The sequence below is a fragment of the Pinus tabuliformis genome, chromosome X, assembly GCF_031772625.1.
Source record: "Pinus tabuliformis cultivar Carrire ecotype Pingquan chromosome X, CPIR1, whole genome shotgun sequence".
NCBI classification, from domain to species: Eukaryota; Viridiplantae; Streptophyta; class Pinopsida; order Pinales; family Pinaceae; genus Pinus; species Pinus tabuliformis.
The window spans coordinates 714,297,450-714,323,124 of NC_142308.1; positions in this window are offsets into that span (position 1 = coordinate 714,297,450).

Genomic DNA, 25,675 nt, shown 5'->3' on the forward strand with positions numbered 1-25,675 from the left:
GCTTGTGAAAGGTCAAGGGTTAGCTAAGTTACTTATTGATTCAAACCATGCTACACTTGAGATGTGGCTAATGAATATCTTTTCAATATCAACGAAGAAGAGAATTGATGCAGGAGCATCTAGACTTAGACAACAATGTGATTGTTTGTTCACACGTTGTGGCTAAATGAGTTAAATTTCATTGACCTGAGTGGTCAAAAGTCAATTTTGGTAGAGAAGGTTGGATCTTTCGAAAATTATCTTTACTTCATTATTGTAATAATTAGAAAACTGTATTATTTTAGACTAAGGGATAATTTGTTAGCTTAGGTGTGTAACAGAGCTTAAGAATAGAGATTTGATTGTTAGATTGATTAAAATAGAGATTGAGTTGTTAGTACAGTTAGAATAGGATTTGACTCATAAAAGAGAAGAAAATGTAATGGAAAAGGATTAGATGAGATGATTGAGAATTGAGTGAGAGGCGAGAGTTTGAGTGATAGATAGGGTTTTGAGATTGAGACAGAGGTCAAATAAATTGTTGTAATTGAGCCGAGAGGGCCAAGACTCTGTAACTTCTATTATATTGAATAAATTGATTCAGTGTGCAACTGTGTATTAATCTTGGTGCAGAATCTCGCTTACATCTATATATCTGCATTCTGAAACCTAACCAGGTATTACCTTTGTTTTCATGCTTTAATTGTAAATCTTAGCATTTATGTGTTTATCGTTAATCACAGTCATTTACTGTTAATGGGTAATCTTGGAATTAAGCACTAAAACATTTATTAAGCGCTTTATTAAAGTTTGATTTAATGCACATGGGTTGTATTGGAAAAGAGGGAAGCAGTATATCACGTGCCTTTCAAGTGGTAAGCGGTAATATTTCGAGTCCGCGCAATTAGCTTGAGAACTTGACACATCGCAACTGGAGGAGAGAGAAAAACCGCTTTTTCGCGTGCCTCCGAAGTGATAAAGATCGTGCTTGAATCCACGTGAAATCACGTGACAACCGTTGGATCAGACAACGAGATCGACGGTAAAAATCAACGAGCTAGTTAGTGATCGGGTTCAGTGATGATCGTTAGATCTAGAGAAAGTAGATCAACGGCGTAGAGTGAAGCACCTGTTTCAAAAGGGAAAGTCAATGTGGGACCAACGTGTTTAGGGGAAAAGTGGGACCCTCAAGATAAAGTAAGCCACGTATAGAATCTTCTTGAACGCTTGTGATTGGTTATAAAGTAACCAATAGTCTGTTTTTAAGACTACCACCTTATTTTGATCAACCTCCTACGTCATTTTGGTATCAAATCCCATATATTGAGTTTGAATGTAGTAAACATCCCACCGAGGAGGGGAGATGGCATAGGTCGAGGAAGACCTTAAGCAAATGCAGTTCTGCTGGAAGAGACTCGGAGTCTACGTACAGGTATGGACACAATGGAGACTGCTCATAGGAGAACACCTGATGAAGGAATTGCCAGTGCTGTAGAAGAATCTTCTGAGGAAGAAGAAGAGGAGGAAAACAAAAATACCAAAGTTATCAAGATGTTGTCTAAAGTAGGTGGAAAACCAAAGGTGGAAATTCCTGTGTATGAAGGGAGTCTCAATGCAGAAGAGCTGATGGATTGGATCATTTCATTGGACAAATATTTTGACTATGAGGAGGTTGATGACAAAAATAAGGTGAAATTTGCAGTTACCATATTGAAGGGTCATGCATCTATTTGGTGGGATGAACTACAAACATCAAAAACAAGAAAAGGAAAATCCAAGATCAAGCAATGGGACAAAATGGTGAGTAAAATGAAATCTAAATTTATGCTAAAAGATTATTAGTTAAATCTTTTCAAACAGTTATAGAATTTAAGGCAAAAAGGAATGTTTGTTAAAGAATATACATAAGAGTTTTATAGATTAAGAATTAGAGCAGGACATGCAGAGAATGACATGGAGAAGGTAGCCAGATATATCAATGGCTTAAGATATGACATACAGGATGAGATCAGCTTGTTGAGTCTGAAGACCATTGAAGATGCCTATCAAGCAGGTTTGAAGGCAAAAGAGAAGATGTTGAGGAAAAAAAATCAGAGGAATAGAGGGAAAAGTTCAGTAAGAGGTAGAGGAACTACCAAAACAAGGTTTCAGCAACATCAGAGTGAAGCAGGAAGTTCCAATAGTATACCACCACAGAGGGGAGATTTTAATAAAGGAAGATTTGCACCCAGAGGAAGAGGTCGAGGAAGAGATATTCGGTGTTACACATGTGGAAAATGGGGACATGGATCATGGGACCATCCTCATAATAGAACAACAAGTCAGAGGAATGTGAATGTCACTCAGGCAAGGGAAGAAAACCCTCAAATTACAAACAAGGAAGAATCCCCTGAAGTAGGAGAATCCCTGTTGTTGAAAAGGGTATTGCTTAAGGCAGAGAAAGAGACTGGAGAACCAGCTCAAAGGAAGAGTTTTTCAAAACTAAATGCAAATCCAAAGGTAGATGTTGTAAAGTGATAATTGACAGTGGAAGCACTGATAACCTTGTTTCTACAGAGATGGTGGACAAGCTAGGATTAGTGAAGATGGTACACCCTACTCCTTACAAAGTGTCATGGTTGCAGAAAGGACATTAGATTATTGTGACAGAATAATGCAAGGTAGAGATACATATTGGTACTTATAAAGATGTGATATTATGTGATGTAATGCCATTAGATGTATGCCATGTATTTTTGGGAAGACCTTGGCAGTTTGATCGAAAAGCTATTCATGATGGGAGGAAAAATACTTATACTCTAGAGAAGGATGGAAATAAACATACACTATTGCCATTGAAGGATGAAGTTGACAAAGGAGCACCTAGAAACGATGTTATGCCGATGAGTGGAAAGGAGTTGTTGAAAGAGGTTGGAAAAGGTGAAGAAGTGCATTTTGTTGTCATAGGGAGAGCTAAGGTAATTTTTACTTCCACAAACTTATATGATTTACCTGAAGAAATCAAAACTCTATTGAATGATTTTGCTGATATTATTGTGGATGAGTTTCCAAATGCATTGCCACCAATCAAGAGTATTAGTCATCATATTGATCTAATACCAGGAGCAAGTTTTCCAAACAAAGCATCATACATATTAATTCCTCAAGAGAATGCAGAAGTTGGAAAACAAGTGCACGAACTGATGGATAAGGGACTAATCAGAGAGAGTCTTAGTCCATGTGTTGTACCAACAGTACTAAGTCCAAAGAAAGGAGGTGAGCAGCGTATGTGTACAGATTCCAGAGCCATAAACAAGATCAATATCAGGTATAGGTTTCCTTTACCACGCATGGATGATTTGATCGATTGTTTGAGTGGGTCAAAGTATTTTACTAAATTACATCTGAAGAGTGGATATCATCAAATAAGAATTAGAGAAGGAGATGAATGGAAGATTGCATTTAAAACAAACAGTGGGTTGTATGAATGGTTAGTGATGCCTTTTGGACTCACTAATGCACCTGGCACATTCATGAGATTGATGAATGAAGTCTTGAAGGAATATGTAGGCAACTTTGTTATTGTTTATCTTGATGATATTCTAGTTTTTAGTAGAAGTAAAGAAGAACATCTAAAGCATCTTAAATTGGTTTTAAGAACTCTACAAAAAGAGAAACTACTGATAAATCTGAAGAAATGTACTTTCATGAAAGAAGAATTAATTTACTTGGGATTTGTAGTTTCTAAATAAAGGTTGAAAATGGATCCAGAAAAAGTCCAAGCAATTTTGAACTGGCCTATTCCAAGGAATATATTTGAGGTATGAAGTTTTCATGGTCTTGCAAGTTTTTATAGGAAATTTACTAATCAGCCATTCAAGTGGACAGAAGTAGCAGACAGGAATTTTAAGTTTCTAAAGAGGAAAATCACAGAGAAACCAGTTTTAGCCTTACCTGATTTTGAAAAAGTATTTCAAGTTGATATAGATGCTAGTGGAGTTGCAATTGGAGTAGTTTTGAGTTAGGAACGGAGACCAATAGCATACTTTAGTGAGAAATTAAATGAAGCTAAGAATAAGTATTCTTCTTATGATAAATAATTTTATGCTATTGTACAAGCCTTAAAAAAATGGAGACATTATTTGCTACCAAAGGAGTTTATATTGTATTATGACAATCATGCATTACAATTCATAAACAACCAGCCAAAATTGAACCAGAAACATGCCAAGTGGGTAGAGTTTTTACAGAGCTTTAATTTTGTGATAAAACACACAAGTGGTAAGTTCAACAAAGTTGTTGATGCTTTAAGCAGGGTAAATTTCATTGTGCAAGAATTAAAAGTTGGTGTTGTAGGATTTGAAGAAATGGTTGATATGTATAAAGATGATGTAGATTTCAAAGATATTTATGCAGTAGTACAAAATCCAATAGTTCATAACAGAAGTCAGTGGTTATATTATCTTATCCAAGGAGTTTTATTGCTTAAAGACAACAGGTTGTGCATTCCCAAATGTTCTATGAGGGGAAACATAATAAAGGAAAAACACAGTGGAGGATTATCTAGTCACTTTGGACAAGACAAAACCTTTTCTCAGGTAAATGCTTTTTACTATTGGCCAAAGATGCAAACTGATGTTAAGAGATTTGTTGAGAAGTGCAGGATATGTTAGCATGATAAAGGGAGAAGCCAGAATACAGGATTATACCAGCCATTTCCAATACCAGTCGACCATGGGATGCAGTTAGCATGGATTTTGTTTTGGGGTTACCTAAAACTCAAAGGAGGAATGATTCCATTTATGTTGTGGTAGATAGATTTTCCAAGATGGAACATTTCATTGCATGTAAGAAGACTAGTGATGCAACACATATTGCTAATCTATTTTTTTCATAAATTGTAAGATTACATGGATTTCTTGTAAGTATTGTGTCTGATAGAGATACAAAGTTTGTAGGGCATTTTTGGAGAACTCTTTGGAAGAAACTAGGTGCTAATCTTAGTTTCAGTTCAGCATACCATCCTCAAATAGATGGATAGACCAAAGTGGTAAACAGAATCTTGGGGAACATATTGAGAAGTTTAGTGTATCAAAATCCTAAGCAGTGGGATTTAGCACTAGCTCAGGCTGAGTTTGCTTATAATGACACACCAAACCAAAGTACTGGAATGAGTCCATTTCAGATTGTTTTTGGGATGAATCCAAGAGGCATGTATGAGCTCATAAATTTGGGTAAACGGGAGACAAGAAGTGCAAAAGCTAAAGAGTTTGCAAATAAGATGCAGAGGCTACAAGAAGATGTCAAAGGTAGATTGCAGGAAAGCAGTGGAAAATACAAACAGAGAGTAGATATGAAAAGAAGATAGAAAGAATCCAAGTGGGAGATTTAGTGATGGTGTATTTGAGAAAAGAAAGATTTCCTACTAAGACTTACAATAAACTAAAAATGAAAAATATAGGACCATGTAGAATTGTAAGAAAGTTTTCAACTGATGCTTATGAAATTGAATTTCCATAGGGAATTGGAATATCACCTATCTTCAATGTTACATATTTGTATCCATACAAAGAGACAAAGATAGAGCTACAGAAGGAAACTACAGAAGATGAAGTTCAAACTTTGAACTGGGAAGAACAAATGCCAAAGACAGTTAAGAAAGAGGTGGAAGTTGTTTTGGAGAAAAGAGTATCCAAAAGAACCAGAGGATAGGTTTATTTTCAATATCTATTCAAATGGAAAGGACATCCAGTGGAGGATGCTAGTTGGTTGACAACAATAGAGTTGCAAAAGTATGGAGTAAACCTTGAAAGTCTGAGGAATGATTCTTTTCTTCCCCGGGAGTCTGATGCAGGAGCATCTGGACTTAGCCAGAAATGTGATTGTTTGTTCACATGTTGTGGCTAAATGAGTTAAATTTCATTGACCTGAGTGGTCGAAAATCAGTTTTGGTAGAGAAGGTTGGATCTCTGGAAAATAATATTTACTTCATTATTGTAATAATTAGAAAATTGTATTATTTTAGACTAAGGGATAAGTTGTTAGCATAGGTGTGTAACAGAGCTTAAGAATAGAGATTTGATTGTTAGATTGATTAAAATAGAGATCGAGTTGTTAGTACAGGTAGAATAGGATTTGACTCGTAAAAGAGAAGAAAATGTAATGGAAAAGGATTAGCTAAGATGATTGAGAATTGAGTGAGAGGCAAGAGTTTGAGTGATAGATAGGGTTTTGAGATTGAGACAGAGGTCAAATAAATTGTTGTAGTTGACCCTAGAGGGCCAAGAATCTGTAACTTCTATTATATTGAATAAATTGATTCAGTGTGAAACTGTGTGTTAATCCTGGTGCAGAATCTCTCTTACATCTGTGTATCTGTGTTCTGAAACCTAACCGGGTATTACCTCTATTTTCACGCTTTAATTGTAAATCTCAGTGTTTATGTGTTATCATTAATCGCGGTCATTTAGTGTTAATGGGTAATCATATAATTAAGCGCTAAAACATTTATTAAGCGCTTTATTAAAGTTTGATTTAATGCACATGGGTTGTATTGGAAAAGCAGGAAGCGGTATATCGCATGCCTTTCAAGTGGTAAGCGGTAATATTCCAATTCCACGCGATTATCTTGAGACCTTGACACGTCACAACCGGAGGAGAGAGAAAAACCACTTTTCCACGTGCCTCCGAAGCGATAAAGATCATGCTTGAATCCATGTGAAATCACGTGACGACTGTTGGATCGGACGGCCAGATCAACGGTAGAAAATCAACAGGCTAGTTAGTGATCGGGTTGAGTGATGACTGTTAGATCTAGAGAGAGTAGATCAACGGCGTAGAGTGAAGCACCTGTTTAGAAAGGGAAATTCAACGTGGGACCGATGTGTTTAGGGGAAAAGTGGGACCCTCAGGATAAAGTAAGCCACGTATAGAATCTGCTTGAATGCTTCTAATTGCTTATAAAGTAACCAATAGTCTATTTTTAAGACTACCATCTTATTTTGATCAACCTATTGCGTCAAGGATCCACAAGAACCTACTTCTTCAGATGAGGAGAATCCACAAGAACATATTCATCCTAGAAGAGAGAATCCACAAGAACCCCTCATTTCAGTAGGAAGGAATCCACAAGAACCATTTTTGAAGGATCTTAAAAGTTTCAAGATTCCATATGGTATCATGACATCATATTTTTCTTGCAGAATTTGCATTGTCCTCCTAAGCTACTTAAGACCAAATACAGATCCCTGAAGTTAAAATAAATTAAGTACTACATTGTGGATGGAGGCCTATATTGGAGGGGTCCTACTAGCATCTTGCTAGCTTGTGTCATTGATGATAAAACACATGAGATCATTTCATAATTTCACCAGGGAGTGTGCAAAGGACACTAGGCACAAAAGGTCATGGCATATAATATTTTGAGAGCAAGATATTATTGGCCTACCCTTTTCAAGGATATGTATGCCATTGTTAGAGCTTGTCCAGAATGTCATATGTTTGCGGGAAAGAAGAAGCTCAAATATCTACCATTGAAGCCTATCAAAGTTCAATCTCCTTTCCAAGTGTGAGGGTTAGACTTCATTAGAGAAATACAACCCAATTCCAGTGGTCAACACAAGTATATTCTAACAGCCACTGGTTATTTCACTCAGTGGGTGGAATCTATTCCAACCCGTAGGGTTGATAAAAAGGTTATTATTACATTCCTAGAAGATTGCATTCTCTCTAGATATATATGCCCCAGAAGGTTGATCACATATAATGCAAAGGCTTTCAAATCCTTCAAGATGATGCAGTTTTGTCAAGACTACAACATAGAATTGGTAGATTCTACATCATGCTACCCTCAAGGGAATGGATTGGAGGAATCCTCAAAAAATAATCTCATAAAAATTATCAAAAGGATTTGGGATGCAAATCTCAAGTATGAACTCTGGGCAGATAGAATCAGCACCAAAAGAGTTATCGACACCTCCCCTTATCAGCTGGTATATGGTGCAGATGTCATAGTTCCTATGAATCTCACCCTTCTAGTGATGAAGTTGCTACATGAAGAGGATATGGACACTAGCCCAATGCAGACGAGAATATATCAGATGATAGAGGTCCAACAACAAAGAGAAGAAGCTCTCAGCAAAACCAGAGCCTGCCAGCAGAAAATTAAAGTTCTTTTTTATAAGAGAGCGAAGGAAGGAGATATGCAAACTAGATATTTATTGTTGAAATTCATTAGAGAAATTTTGAGGTCTAAAATGGGCCTCATAAGGAATATCATCAAATAATAGTAGATTACAACATAAAATTTTAGAGGGAAAAAAAAGAAGAAAAAACTACTTTTTCAACTTATCTCCCTACGGTATTACTTAAATTTCAAGTGGGAGTAGTGCTTGGATGCAAAATTTAATTCCTCATCCAAGGAGTACCCATGTTGCATACTTTCGATGGACCTTGCTACATAAAAAATGAGAAATACATTAAAAATGTGATTGTAATCATGTTTTTTCATGTATTTCTCATTTTTCGTTTAGCGGGGTCGATTGGAAGTATGAAATATGGGTACTCCTTGGATGAGGAATTAAATTATGCATCCAACGAGTGCTCTCGCTCGAAATTTGAGTAAACTCATAGGGAGGTAAGTTGAAAATACGAGTTGAAAAAGTAGTTTTTTATTAATTTATTTTTTAATTTGTTTACCTTTTTACTCAAAAAAATGGTGAATCATCCCCCATGGTTGACATCATCATCTTGAATCCTATTGGTTAGGTTTATAATAAAGTTGATTTTGGTTGTACAGTTTTATTTCGAAACCCATTTTAGACATCAAAATTTCTCTAATGAGAGTCAATTCGAGCAGATAAATGCAAGCATGGGAAATTTGACAATATCTAGATTGGTCCATTCCAAGCGTAAGAAAACCAGGATAATAATACTTATTAGTTTTATACCCTTGATGGATATTTCCTTGGGAGTCCTATCAATGGAAGGTCCCTGAAGAAGTTATTCACATGAATATTTTTCAACCACGATAAAATAAAAATAAATAAATAAATAATAGAAAAAGAGAATGAAAAAGAAAAAGAAGAAGATTTGTTTTCAAGAAGTTTATTTCCCAAAAGTTTCTTTTAGGTCTTGTAATTTCTCAGTTTCCAATAAAAGTACAAGGAAGGGGAAGACACCTTTTCAAAGAAGAGTCCAAAACCTAATGGAAGAAAGAAATAGAACTACAAGTTCTCCACAGACCACAGGAGCCTATTGTGCCCCCATGGAGCCGATGTTGGTACCAGATCATGTCACCCAAAATCTCCTCCAGGGACCTTCCAAAAGCTAAAGAAGGAGCACAAATCCAACCTGCATAGAGAAAAGTTCAAAGGTTAAAATCCCAAAATCCTAATGGCATGAACCCTGTCAGGCAAGCATTAGTGGGAAAATGTCAGGACAACGCTACAGCACATAGCACCATAACGGTGGAAGCATCAATGTTGGAAAAGTTGTAGACCGTTAGATCTAATGGTGGGCATGTTGGGTAGTCTAACGGACCACACATCTCTGCACCACAAATTTGCACGATCAATAACCCAGCGAAGGATTATAAAGGGGTCCATGTGGCGACTCCTTGCACTCCTCACGCCAGTTCAAGATTTTCATATGTTGACTCCCAAATGGTGTGCATGGGAGCCACATGGACCTACATTTAGGCTCCCTACACATCATCCCACATTTCTCCCTTGTTCCACGTAACCCCCCACAACCTACGAAGTCATTGATCCTAGACACGTCGGCCCCCTGCTGAGTCATTCACACGTCAGCCTATCCCTTACATCAACACCTGACATGTGGCATGGCCCATGTCTTGCTGACACCATCATGACATCAACATTACATCATCAAAATTTTAGCCCAATCCCACTTTGCCACGTGTCAAGGGAAAATTTTATTTTTATATAGAAGGCTAAATAGGCTTGTTTCTTTATCATTTCTACATGTCACTCTCCAACTCAGCGTGTGCATGTCGGTGAACCTTGTTGAACTGATTCCACACATTTAGGCATAAACCTATGAATTCAACCCATAATCTCATCCTCTATCCACAAATTTGACCTTTTAAAACCCAAATTTCACTGAATTTCATTGGAATTAAACTCTAATTTCAAACCCTAGCCACATTTTCAAGAAAGAAAGCACGCGGAAATAAATTCCTACTTATAGCAGGGAAATTTGGTCTTTAGGTTCAATTGAGTTTCTCAATCTTTCAAAAATTTGAATTTGCCTTTAATACCACCAATTCCAAGCCCAATTTTCTCAAAATCCAAAATCCAACCTTCTCATGTGTGCGCTAGCCATTTCCGCCATTCAATTATAAGATTTTCCCTCCCATGCTTTGTCTAATCCCATTTCGACATGTGGCACACCCTTATTTGCTAGAGAATTCCCAGAGAATATTCATTTTTTCCTCTTTGTCCCTCCTCATCCAACTAATTATTCTCAACAATTGGTCCTCTTCAATGGCTTCCTCATATGTTAAAAGTTCCATTGATGTCCATATGAATGGAAAAACCAAAGAACCAAATTTGTATGATGGATATGTTGATGTTCGAGAGCTGATGGTAACCACCTTTGATATGAAGAAAACCATTCAAATAGTGCAAAACATCAATGAAGCAATAGGAGACCATGTAGAAAATTTGATAGAGTTGCAACTACTCAAGAAATTTAATCTAAAGTCAAGAGACACAATTCTACTCTACTGATCTACAGAATGAAATTCGCAATTTAGAACAACATACATAGACATGCAATAAGCAAAACCAAAAATACACATTGATTTCTAGGGGAACCCAACTGGGAAAAACCCCTCAAGCATGTTTACATTAATTAATGAATTGAGAAACTATTACAATTGCTAGCTCTAGCTTTGAGCTCAACCTACAAAAGAATAATTGCTCTCCTACTCAATGAATAAGTTTTGGCCAAGACTTAGCCAAATATTTGATCGCCAAGGCCCCTATTTCCTTGTGCAAATATTGAGGAAATAAGTCCATATTCTTTAGGAATTTCCTCCAAAATGATTTTGTAATTCCCAAGGATTGATCATTGATTTCATGCCACACATGTACACTCAACACTAGTTTACAATTGATGGTACACTACCTTGGAATATCCACCACAGAGATGCAATTTGAATTCCTTGCATGCATGAGTTATTTTTCATTGATTGATTAGTTAATTGGATAATATTTGACTTAGACTGATGTCCCACTACACAAGTGATCTCCAACTAGTTCTATTAACTATTAGAACTAGTTTAATTGAGTAAAACTATAAATAATTGAATTGGATTGCTATAAATTAGCAATCACACATCCATAACTAAACTCCAAGCCCTCTAACTCAAATTTACTGAGCTAAATGAGTGACATGATCCATGTCACCTCAGCTAACTGCCTCCAAGTTGTCTTGTGATGTGGAAATTTCTAATTTTATCAATTTGACTAAAGCTAAAGTCAAATTGAGCCTTTCTTACTACACTTCTCGATGCTCCCTCTTAGCAAGAAAGGGATTATCAACCACCCCTATCCTGCACCTGTGGAATTTAAACTTCCCTCTTGATAAATCCTTTGTCAAGATGTTAGAATCTTGTTGCTCAACTAGAATGTATTGTAGAAACATTATCCTCCTCTGCACATAGTCTCGTAAATGATGATACCAGATATATCTATATGCTTGGATCGATCGTGAAATACTAGATTCTCAGAGAGCTTAATGCAACTCTGAGTATCAAAATAGATCATAATTGGATCCATCTCCTGACCAAACAATCGCACAAGTATATTTCTCATCCAGATCGCCTCATGTGTTGCTTGACTTACAGCCATGTATTCAGCTTCCGCTAAGTTGAGCACTACAGACCTCTACTTCTTGTTATACTAGGAAACTACAGTAGTCCCAACACGAAAAATTGCACCTGATGTACTCTTTCAATCAAATGGACTTCCTGCCCAATCTTCATTTGTGAAGCCATGCAACTTCACTCCCTTTGTTTGTTTGTACCATCATCCATACATGGTAGTGCCTCTAAGGTATCGTAAAACATGCTTTGTTTCCTTCCAATACAATTTTTTCGGCCAAACCATAGCTTGGCTCAATTGGTTGACTACATAGCACATATTTGGTTGTGTGTTCAAAATATACATCAGTGAACCCACTAGCTACCCGTAAATGGTAGCATAAACCTTTTCACCTGAAGTGGCACTCTCCTTCCTCCAGTTGATCGCTAGAGGTATCTCCATGGGCTTACAACTCTCCATGTTAAGTATTTGTAGTATCTCTGTGGCATACTTACCTTGAGACACAAACAATTCCCCATCACCTTTCCATACTTCCAGCCCAAGGAAATAGTGCATGAGATCCATTTCTTTCATCTCAAATTCCCTTGCAAGGTCCTCCTTGCAAGATATGATCAACTGCTCATCACCTATCAACATTAAATCATCAACATATAAAACAATGATAAGTAATTTGCCTTCTACCAAAAGATGATAGAGATTTGCATCTGCTTCACTTTTGGTGAAGCATAGTCCAATGAGATAACTATCAATCTAAGTGTACCAAGCTTAGGGTACTTGTTTGAGACTGTATAATGCTCGCCTAAGTCCACACACATGATACTCCCAAACAAATGTCTCAAAACCTTCTGGTTTATTTATGTACACTTCCTCCTCAATAACACCATTGAGAAATGTTGTTTTTACATCCATCTGGTGGATGTTTGACCCCATTTTTGTAGCCAGTGAAAGAATTTATCTAATGGATGAATACCTTGCTATGGGAGCAAAGGTTTACTCATTGTAAATTCCCTCAACTTGAGATAATTTTTTAGCCACAAATCCAGCCTTATACTACTCTATGCTTTCGTCTACTACATGCTCAACTTTGAAGATCCATTTTGAACCCACAACTGATTTTTCTATTGGTCTTGGGACCACTTCCCAAACATTGTTCTTTATGATAGATTCATATTCTTCCACCATTGTGTCAACCCAAACTGGTTACTCAACTAATTTCTTAAAAGAGGACGGTTTGGTCTCTAAAAGATCAATCATTAGAGCCAGGTAGCTAGTGTATCTCTCAGGTGACCTTTGCCTGCGCAAATTTGAAGGAGATCCCACATTCTCCCTCTCATCCTGCACCAGTCTTTCAACTTCCCTAGTTCTTTTTCTACCTTCTCTAGATGTTTATGCTTGAGTGGATGTCTCCATTATGCCTCCTCTCTACTCCTCCATTTGTGGTTGCTCCACAACTTCCTAAGGCTCCTCCTTTAGAGCTAAAATCTCCTCTTCTGGTGTTATTTGAAGCTCCCTCTCAAGAGAGCATCTCATTTCTTTCTCCTCATCAAACTTTACATCCCTTTGCACAACTATCATTTTGAGGGAAGGTAAGTACACCCAATAATTTTTTGGAGTTTCGATGTAACCCACAAAAACTCCCAACTTTGTTATTGACTCAAGTTTCTTCCTCGAATCTTCGGAGACATGGTAGTAAACAAAGGCTTCGAAAATTTTGAAATAAGACACATCCAGCTTTCTCCCTGAGAAGGCCTCCTCTAGTGTAATCATACCAAGAATCTAATGAGAACTTTGGTTCTGCAAGTAGATTTTTGTGTTACATGACTCTGCCCACAAATGCAATGGTTGGCCTTGGTCATGTAGCATAGCTCTTACAGCTCCCACAATGCTCTAATCATTTCTCTCAACTACCCCATTCTACTATGGTTTGTGTTGAGCTATGAATTCTCTTTGAATTCCTTATTTGGAACAACATTCCTTGAATTCATTCGAAACATACTCACCTCCATTGTCGCTCCTTAGAGCCTTCACCTTCTTATCGGTCTCTTTCTCAACTAGTGCCTTGAATTATACAACATTTTAGAATGTCTCATCCTTCTTCCGCATGAATAAGATCCAACACTTTATTAGGAAATCATCAATAGAAATAACATAGTATTCATGTCTGGAAATGGAGGCTACTGAGAAGGTTCCACAAACATCAAAGTGGAATATCTCCAATAGTGCATTTGCTTTATTGTCTCGATCATGGAATGTGGATTTTACATACTTCCCCAAGGAATAACCCTTGCATACATCCTACTGCTCAAGTGATCCTTTAGGGAGGCCATTGGTTATCTATCGCATAATTTTAAGGGCACCATGGTGAAAACGACCAAGTATTATACGCCAAATTTCACCAAAATCTTGACTCTGCACTTTCTCTACCTTACTTCTTAATGCAGCACAATCTTCCACATCAATTTTGTATAGTTTCTTCACACGAACCTCAATATTCTTCACCTTCCCAATAGTGATGTGTCTCAGAAAGGATTTCCCTTTACTAAAAACATAGCCATGATCTTCCAAAATTTATACAGAGATGAGGCTCTTCTTTAGGCCTGGTATAAACATAACATATTTGACGCAAAGAGGGGATCCTGAATCCCTCTTAAAGGTTATTGTACCAATATCGGTAGCATTGTACCTTTTGTCGTCCTGAAGCTCAATATGCATATGGAGATATTTCTCCTCCAAGTCACTGAAAAACTCTCTATGCCCTATTATGTGGAATGAGGCACTTGAGTCCAAGTACCACACACTTCCCATCATAGTGATGGTCATGCATGCAATCAGGGAGAACTTTAACTCGAACTATGAAGCCAATGCTTAACCTACTGCTCCTCCTGAGTTATTCTTGCTAGACTTTTTGTGTGGACACTTTGCAGCATAGTTCTTGAATTCGTGACATTTGAAGCATTTTATTTTGAACAACTCTTTCTTCTTGCCCCCTTGGCTGGAATCTAGTTTGATTTGAGGTTTTTTCCCTTTTCCCTTCTTTCCCTTCCCAACCAATGCAAAATTACCTTCATCCTCTCCCTTGGATGAACCTCCAACTCTCGTATTTCATCTAATTTCTTCTTGTACCAAATTGGACCATAAGTGTTCCCAATTCAGTGATTTTTCCCTTCCATTCACAGATCCTTGGTAGCTATGCCAAGATTTTGGAAGGCCTAGAAGAGATAGGATCATCATCTTCTACAACATTCACACCAACCCCTCCAAGCTCATCCCGAACTTGTGTAAATCTAGTGAGATACTGTGGAATACTATCATTTCTTTGCACTTTAATGTTTCAAAATTTTCCTTTCATAGCCAATTTTCTATGGTCACTGATATTTTCAAATAGCTAAGTTAGTTCCTTCCACATGGAAAATGGTGTCTCTTTTCCATGGATATTTGAGACAATGTGGTCTCTCACTCCATCCAGGATTATTTCCCTCACCTTGGCCACATATTTCTTCCATTGGGCTAGGTTTTAGGCATCAAGTGATCCTAGTTTTGAAATGTCTATCTTGAAATAATCCAACTATCCATTTTCATCAAGCACTGCCTCCATCTAATCCTTTCGGGCAATGAAATTCGAGGCACCTTCCAAGGTATACTCTAATATCATTACATTAAAGCTAATTCTCCCAACTCTGAGGAAATCTTGCTACACTGAAGATGCAACTTTGAAACTCCTAAGGAACAACTTCGAAATTCTTATTCTAAGTTGAATCATGCTCTGATACCATGTATAAATTTGATAGAGTTGCAACTACTCAATAAATTTAATCTAAAATCAAGAGACACAATTCTACTCTACTTATATGTGGAATGAAATTCACAATTTATAACAACATGAATAGACATGCAATAAGAAAAGCCACAAATACACAGTGATTTCTAGGGGAACCCAACCAGGAAAAACCCATCAAGCTTTTGTGTATACCCTTCTACATGGTCATCCTATGTCTAGATTCCCTCCTTTACTCAAGGAGAAACTGTATTTTACCCTATATACTAGATTCAGTGATTGGTACCTTTTGGAGGACTACATTATCATCAAAATATATGGTTTTGAAGGTCAACCATCTCAACTACTTTCATTCTTGACTCCTCACATTTTTTCTTTGGAGTACAAAAGATAAAGGTTTGGTAGTGAAAACATGCATTTCTTCTTAAGGAAAGCAGTAGTCACCTTCCACTTTCCTCACAAGGTTGTGCCATTTTGTGTTAATTTAAGGAATGTTTTGGAGCTCGTGGAAAAGATATTGGAGAGATTCTATTTACCATAAGCTGGAGCTTAAAGATATGATATCTACAGTATCATTTATGAATTGAGAAAAAATAAGGATCGGGAGAATCAAAAGCACGATCTGAATCCCATAGTAGAAGATTATGCAAACAAATATACTTGGGAAGAAGTTAGATCCATCCTGCATCCAACTGAGTCAAAAATTTCTCACCTTTTTGAAAATAAACCAGGCACTTTTGAGCCCATGGAGGTTGATGAGGGAGAGGAACCTAGCTCAAAGAAAGCTAGGACACGTAAGCACCAAGAGATGAAGATGATGAGGAGAGAGAGTCACAAGGTCTAATATTATATCATAATCAGTTGGAAACTCTGTCAAAATTGGCTTTCACCATGGAGACCTTTCCCTTCCCCATGTCAGGATCAGAGGCAAAAGATTCAGAGAAGTGTCCAAGCCTGGACATGTGTCAGTGGTATAAAAATTTATGGAAATAGCCAAGAAATTTTCTAAAGAGAGGAAGAGAGAAATCAAAATATTGGAAAATCAACCACTTCCTCCCATGCATCTTAAGAGTGCATTGGACTATGAAAGAGTCAATTTTAGGTTAGAAATGTTGCAATCCAAAGTGGGGACAACGATGTCCATGTTAGAATATCAAGTGCATCAAATGTATTTGCATGTGGATAATATTTTGTATACTAATCTCATGGATTTCAACTTGCAAGTATCCCACATGGTGCACAGGAAGATGCATCAGATGAATTCTACAACCAAAAAGTTGTAGGATTTAAATACTAAGGCTAGGAATCAATTTTAAATATGAGAGGATGGTCTACAAGACTAAGAAGATGATGATTAAGTCCCTAGAGGATAAAATCATGCACCTTTCCACTTTCCTTAGGGATTTCAAGCAATATGAGGTATTGGAAGAAAAAGACAGGAATATAGCCTCAATGAAGAAATAACTCAAGATTCCAAATCCACATCCTGTGAAAACAATTGAGCTAGCAATGGTGGAGAAGGAATGCCAATACCTGAAGATTAAGTTACACGCGACACTCATGAAGAACAAATAATACAAGGACCAAATTGCGCTACTAGAGGCATAGGTCCCGGGCAAGAAAGAAAAGATAGATGAGACTTTGCAGTCTCAACAGACTAGTGGGCTTCTATGGGGCACAATAATAACAATATGGGAACTACATGGGCACAAAAATATAATAAGGGGGTTGCACTAATAACAATAGGGGTTACACTAGTAGTATAGGGACCTAACATGCCCCTCTCCTTCAAAAAGTGTTGTCCTCAATGCTTGAGTAGTTCTGGATTCTTTTGTATAAAGTTATCATCCATCCGTGTGGAATCTTCAGCGAGTAAGTTCTTCCACTTGGTAAGATACTCTGAAATTGATCAATTTCATAGTTGTTGATTCTTCGGTTCTGTGACTGCTTCAGGTTCCAATATGATTTTTCCTTCCTTGTCAAGTTCTGGAAATATTGTTTGAATTGGGATCTTCTGCAACTTTTGAATGAGTTCCCACCCTGCTTCGTCATTCTTCCATTCATCCCTTGCTTCGTTTATCGAATTTGGTTGGATAATTATACCAACCTCTAGCATTTATGCAACCATACATTCAATTTCACTCCTTTGGGCATATGGATATCTATAAGGCCTGATTTTTGGAGGAACACTTCTTGGAATCAAATTAATAGCATGATCATGATCACGAATAGGTCAGAGGCCTTTGGGAGTCTCAAATACCTTGGAATGATTGTCCAAGACTTTTTGGAGATCTGGATAAATTGATGATTTTGATGTGGGAACCTCTAGCGAACATAATTGTGCAATTACGCCTCTTTGTTCTTTCTTTAGAAGCTTTATCATTCCATTAGAGCTGATTATCTTTCCCGGTTTCCCTATGATACCCCTTAATTCAACTTATTTTCCTTCCGAAGAAAATTTCATGAAAATTTCTTGAAAATTAAAAGCTATTGTACCTAAGGATTGTAGCCATTGGACTCCTAGTACAACATCAGCACCACCCATACGAATGGAAAGAATTAGGCTATTCAATACATATTATGCCATGGATAGCTTGATATTATGGCACTTTCCAGAGTAATTTATGGTTCCTCCACTTGCAACCATCATTTGACACTTTGGTGCTGGATATAGGAACCAATTCAATTCCTTAGCTATCTTACAATGAATACAATTATGGGTACTGCCTAAATCAATCAACACTATTACCTTTTTCTTCTTGATATGTCCTTCTATCTTGATAGTTTGAGGAGTGGTAATTCCAGCCAATGCATTACAATATATGGTCAGATTCATTTCTTCTTTCTCTAGGGTTTGTTCCTGGTGTATATCCTCTTCTTTTGACATTTCTTGTTCCTTTTCTTCCTCCTCTTCACAATCTATGTAAATTAATTTCTTCTCAGCACACTTATGATCTTTAGTGTATTTTCTATCACAACTATAACAAATCCATTTTTCTCTTTTTTCTTCCAATTGTTGTGGTGCCAACCTTGTAGGTTGTGGAAGGCTAGGGGCAACAACACTTCCATAGTTGTGAGTGGTAGGCTTCCTTGTTGCCATGACTTTGTTTTCCATTTTTCTTACCAACCTGAATGCCTTCTCCAGTGAATCAAGTTCCCAAAGGTGAACCTCATGTTGGATGTTATCCTTTAAAGTCCCTATGAACACATCAATCCTATGCTCCTATGGAATATCTTTTACCCTTATGTTCAATTTTTTTGCACTTGGTCTCGTAATTTTGATATATCATGTTGGATTTCTTCCTTTTTTTTCACTTTGTAAGAGATCAATATTGAATCTTTTGTATCACTGTAATTCTGGCTCTCCAGGATCTGAAATTACTTCCTACGGTAGTCCTCTAATTCCTATTTCCAATGCCAGTAGTCTGATCAAAATTGGATTCTCCAAGAAAGATTTATTCCCAATTTCCTAAGATGACCTGATTATATAATGTTTTAGTAGAGAAACCTTGTATGACGTGCCATGTGTCACTGTTTCAACCTTCGGATCTAAAAAATATTCACAGAAAACTACATTTTGTCCTCTTTCTGTAACTTCTTACGAAATTTCAATATGATGCTCAGAGAGAAAGTTATGATGATTTTCCCAAGGTCACCTGTTTAGAATGTAATTCAGTATTCTGCAAAAACCCTAATTTCCTCAGATTATATCTCCGAAAATATGGTGACACGAGATCTAAAATTCAAACCCGAGTCTCACCAAGATTTAAGCTCACATGGGTTTTAATTTCAGAGTCTGACCCTTCGTAGAAAAGAAATTATAGTGAAAATTTCACGATGACCTATTTGAGATGAAATTATGAAGCTTGCAAAAACCCTAACTTCCTCAGATCATATCTCAAAAAATATAGTGGGACAATATCTGAAATTTGGACCCAAGGTTCAGACTGATTTCTTCGCAAATGGGTTATTTTTTTAGCTTCTTAAACTTCGTAGCGAAAAAGTTATAGCGAAAATGCCACAATGACCTGTTTGGAGCAGTAAAACCCTAGAATCCAAAGCTCTGATACCAAATTTTATGAAACCAGCTCACAATAGAAAAGAAATATAAACACCTTAGAATTTATCCTCTTCGAGGGGGTAATCTCCTTTACATTACACAAATGACTAATTCTTGGCTGATACAAATGACAAGACCTCCTTTCTATATATAGGAGTCTAAGGGGTCATAATATAATTAGAGCCGACATAACAATAATAATATAAGGGCACAACAATAACAATAGTGGGCTCCTATGGGGCACAATAATAACAATATGGAGACTACATCGACACAAAAATATAATAAGGGGGTTGCACTAATAACAATAGGGGTTACACTAGTGGTATAGGGACCTACAATAGCAATGATGGAGAAGGAATGCAAATACCTGAAGATTAAGTTACACGAGACACTCATGAAGAACAAATAATACAAGGACCAAATTGCACTACTAAAGGCATAGGTACCTGGCAAGAAAGAAAAGATAGATGGGACTTTGCAGTCTTAACAGACTCGGGATGTGTTGTTTGGGTAGGTGGAATCCTTGAAAGTGTCAAAGGATGTGAAGAAGCTATAATATCTTCTTTTGAGTCAAGAATGGGACCTGAAAGATAAAGAAGAAAAGATTGAGGGGACCAAGATAGAAATGTATCGATCTAAGGAGTACGGTTATACAACTAAAATAATTATCTAGGATAATATCATGAAGGTAGTGTACAAACATTAGGGTCACCTAGAGTTGGTCTAGGAAAAGGTAGAAGTTTTTAGAGTGACATTTAAAAAAATGAATTCACTAAAGATCATTATTGGAGAATCCCCATCCAAGGCTAGAGTGATCATAAATTTTCTTAACCATATGTCCAAGGAAGAGGTCACAAAGTCAAAATTTAGTAGATCCCATTTGGTAACCAAGGCTAATAAATTGAAAAGGAAACATAATTTGATAGAAATGGTAGAAAACAAAGCAAAAACAATGGTTAATGATGTACAATATTTTAAATATCGTTGTGAAGTGTTGCATGAGAGAAAGTTCCCACCTCTCTTCGATGGGCATGGAGATTTGTATTCCAAAGAATCTATTATGAAAAGCTTGAATGATATCAAGAAAGATCAAAGAGGCTTTGGACAGGAAGATCGCCCATTACAGGGGAAGGATAACATAAATTTATATGAGGACTATTTTGAAATTTTGGTTATGTTGAAGAGCATCTTTAAAGAACAATGGAAGGTAGATTATGAAACAATCACAACCTTGGAAGGGACAATTTTGGATGCAAATTTTTGTGATATCCCCCTGGGAAAGGAATGGAAAGGCATGATTGACACATACAAGTTTTCCATTCAGCGTGGATATGCACCACTGTCACAGGTTGCATTGGTAGAGGAAAGTTCCAGTTCAAGACCTCCACCACAACTGCAATAGACATGACCTCATCCATCGACACTAACATCGGCACAAACATGGTCAACACCATCAACAACCCATCCAATATAGATCTTAGTTCAGTCAAAGTCCATGAAAGAGAGAGGAGACCTAATGTACAAGAAAAAGAGAGAGAGACAAGCCACCGTAGCCAGAACAAGAGGGACCCACTCTACAATTGGAAAAAAATTCATGAAAATTATAGAAGTAGTTTGTTATAAGACAACTGTCATTTTGTAAATATTTCTATTGGTTTTCTCAATACCACTAGTGATTTAGGGCTAGGTTCTTGAGTCTTTAGTGCCTATATATAGGCCTCATTTTGATGTAATTAGGAGAGAAAAATTGTGTGTAGGGGAAACTGTGTCAAAAAAAAATCAGAATTTGTTGGGCGCTTTGAAGTTGTGTGAGGAATTCTGAAGTGAGTTTTGGGTTGCCATTTCTTCGTTTGCATGTAAGTCTAAGAGCCCACCTTGTATTTTTAGTTTTTCACAAGAATATACAATTTCAAGGACTTCTCATGGAAAATTATGTTGTAAACCTAGTTTTTTATGAAGTTGAAATGGGGTTGTCAAATTAAAGTAAATCTTGTAATTAGTATGATTGTATGCTTTAATTTTTTCAAAATTTATCAAAATTTTTGAAGATCATCTTGGTTATTTTGATGAGTTTTACAAGGATTCAATGAAATTACAAAATTCAAAATATTATGTTTTCTTGTAGTTGGATTCTTAATTTCTCAACTATCCATCTGATTTTAATAGGTTTAAAGGAATTCTTAACTGCTCTTTTGAATTTGTTAAGGTCTATTTTCCATTTTTCCCCTTATCCAAACCCTTTTTAGTTCTTTATGTCAAACCCAAAGCTCATCAATGATCCAAATGAAAATTAATGGAAATCCTACCCAACAAAATTATTTTTAATGGTTGATAGTTTTCCTTTACCCGGGTTCTCAAAAGAAATCTAAACATCCAAAAAAGAAATTGAAATTTGTCTTGAAAGGAATTCACTCTCTGTATTTTTTAATTTCTTGAATAAAACCCATGATGAATGTGAGAGTGCGTATGGTGTTTAGATTTTAAATATGCATCAAATGTCATTTGATTATGAGTAATTTTCACTGCATTCCTATAGATATAGAGAGATATTAATAGAGATCAATAATTTGAATTAAATGGATGACAATGGTTCTTCATGTTCCTTTATTTTATTGTGACAACTTTTATATGGGAGGTAAAGTGCATGAAACTTAAGGTTGAAACAAACACAAAGAATGTCAATAGAATATAAGGTAGAATTTACAATCATTTAACATAACAACGTTCACATGAAACAAGCATTAACATATGATTTAATTTGTTGTAATTTTTCATCATCTTTATTTTTCTTGTTGAAACTTTAAACCAATAATGAACATATGCAAACATTAAAATATTAAATTCAGATATATTTTCAACAAGGTTGATAAACATACATGATTTCCTACATAGAATTTCAATAGAAAACCAAAATCATAACAACAAATTAGATCAAACTAATATGTTCCCGGGCTCTACACTATAGCACAACATAGTGTGACTTTGGGGCCCCAACGGTTTCTTCAAAGTCAATTACTTCTTCTTGTGCATAACCTTTACATACTAATATAGCCTTGTTCCTAACTACATATCCATCTACATTCAACTTATTCCTGAAGACCCACTTGGTTCCATTCACATCCTTTCCCTTGGGTCTTGGCATGATTTACCTCGTCTTATTCTTTTTGGTTTGGTCTAGTTCTTCATTCATAGTCTGGACCAAATGTTCATCTTGAATAGGTTTTACAAAACTTTGGGGTTCCATCATGGATAACAGGGAAAATTTTGCATGACTTGATGTTCCTATAAAAAAATTTCTAGTTTGAAGTATTATTTCTTTATTTATGGGTATTTCACTATCTGGGTGGTGTTTTTGAACATACGTAGATGGAATGTTTGGGTGTAATGATTCTTCCTCTTCTTCTTCCTCTTTTTATTAATAATCATTTTATTCTTCTTCTTTTGAGTCTTCATTTGCATGTATTTGAGGTTGAGGTGTTTCTTCATCTACTCCTACATAAAATCTTACAAAGTATTGTTATAACATTTGTAGTCCTTGCTTCTATATGCATACTAAAGAAAAATTCTTTTATCTATTCTAGAATCAAATTTTCCCAAATTATCTTCATTTATCTTTATGTATCATTTGCTTCCAAATGCCTTGAAGTGTTTGATTGTAGTTGGTGATGAGCCTCATAAATGGGTAATTATATGGGCTCATTTTACCTCCTAAACTAGTCAAATCAACCATTCTCTTAGCTTATTGTATGATTTTCTAATTATATTTATGCTTATGGAGTGAGTTGAGTTAGTTATGATGCCATGTGATCTAACATGTGCTTAATGCATATTATTGTTGAATTTCGAGGTCAAAGTCAAGGATCCAGTGGACAAATGGCAGTAATAACTTGAAGTGGACAAAGGAGAGGACTTATAGGAGGGAATCCCCCTCATTTATTACTCCTCACTTCAAATTCCCCTTCATTCAGCTCGAAGTACAAGTAGCAAAATCATGCACCAGAAGGTAGCCAAGCAAGTGGAGGATGACTAATGATTATCTCGAGTTTTGGGAGCCAAGCCTCCCTGATTTTAAGGAAGCTATTGGTAGCTTCGTTTGTATAAGTAGAGAGGCCTAGAGCCACTAGGGTCAGATCTTTTTTGGATTTTTTCTTATGTAAACTCTACTCCAACTTCAAGCTTATTATTTTTGTGACAGTTTCATGTAATCGTGTTATTGTTTCGATAATAAAGATGGAATCCTTTTTGAGCTAGCACTGAGTTACATCAGAGGGTTGAAGCTCTTAGGTTAGGGCCCAATCCAAGTAGCCAAGCTCCTCTCTACTTGTATTTGTATGTTTTATTTCAGTTTGTAGATTAGGTTGTTGTTAGATGTATTTCTTTTATGGTTAAGAATAGGTTGCTTTTAATGATTCAGTGGTTTGCTTCCATTTGTGCTTTCTATAACAGGTTAAACAGTGATCAGCAAAGACTCAAAAGTCTAGCAACAGTGCCTTGGCCTCTCTTCCTCCCTTTGGGACCATGATTTGAGGCAAACACCCTCTTGCTGCCCCAAAAACACAGATTTTCCTCATTCATAGGACTTCTAGCGTTTATAGCTTTTCAGTAGGTTGATAGTCCAGTTTTGCTTTGCTTCAGATCTTCTTCGTCATGCTCACTTCTTTATTTTCAATAGTATTCTTTTATGCTTTCCTTTCTTGCAGAATTTCTCAACATTTCCTTTCATAGATCATAGTTTAGACTAGTTTGATGCAAAACTTTGTTTTTCTAGATGCACTCATTTCATTGCTTGTTTGATCTTATTGGTTGACTGTCAGTTCCTTTGCAGCAGATCACTTCTAATAGTAGGGTAGCTTATCAGCCATCACATCCTCCATCTAATCCATGCCCTACAGGTTTCCCAAACCTCACCTCAATTCTACCTTAGTTTCCTACATTTTCCATAGAACTTCTTCCTCTCTCCTTGAGCAAACCCTATCATCTTCCTCTCTCCTTGAGTAAACCCAATCATCTTCCTCTCTCCTGGTGATTCTTGGTGGACCTTAGGTGCCCTAACACCTCATTCCAACTTTCATCCACCTTTTCCACCCACTCTCACACCCTCAAAACAGTGAAAATTGCTTTCGGCCTCCTCCTGTAGGCCTCCTGTAGTTGCCCTGTTTTCCTCCTGTAGATTTTCTGTGTCCTCCTGTAGATTTTCTTGTAGGCTCTCTTTTGAAGGCCGAGTGTGGTAAAAGCCTCTAGAAGGCCACCTGAGACCTCCTAGGACCCATCCACACCATCCTACATCCTCTCAAGTCCCAAAACCACCTTCCAACGCCACCTATTCGCTGCCACATTCACACACAATAAATTACATGCATGTCAATTTCACATAAAAATCCAAAAATATGTCTTTTTCTTATTTACTTCCAGAAATAGCATAGTTATATGTTGTTTACTTCCTTGAATAGGTAATGGAATTCCTTTCATGGTTTTCATAGCGCTTTCTACAAAATTAGAATTAGTTGGTTAATTAGGGTTCACTAGGTTTGCTTTACATTTCAGTCTTTCTCCTTTCTGCAGTTAGAATAGCATCTATCTTTCTTTCCTTTCATCACATATAGAGCTTCTTCTGGAATCCATAGAAGTTGGCTTGAGCTCCTAGTGATCTTGCGCTGACTGACCAAGTGACAACCTGCAGTGAGAACTAGTACTTGTGCATACAGCACCGACGCTTCCAAGTTTGTTATGAACTACCAAGTTGATAAGAGTGAAGTAGGTAGCCCAGGAGTTGCAGCATTATTGCTGCAATACTGGTGCTCACCAGTTGGTATGCCCTTCCATAATTCATAAGGTGTCTTGTGTTTTTTACTTTCATTTGTGCCCCATTCAAAATGTAGATTGCTTCTCCCCAAAATTTATCAGGCATATTGGCTTCATTGAGTGTTATTTCCATTTCTTATCTTATTCTTGTTGGGTGTGGAGCATGATTGTCATCCTAATTTTATAGGTCTTTGTTTCACCCGAATGTATACCCCAGGAATATTGTAC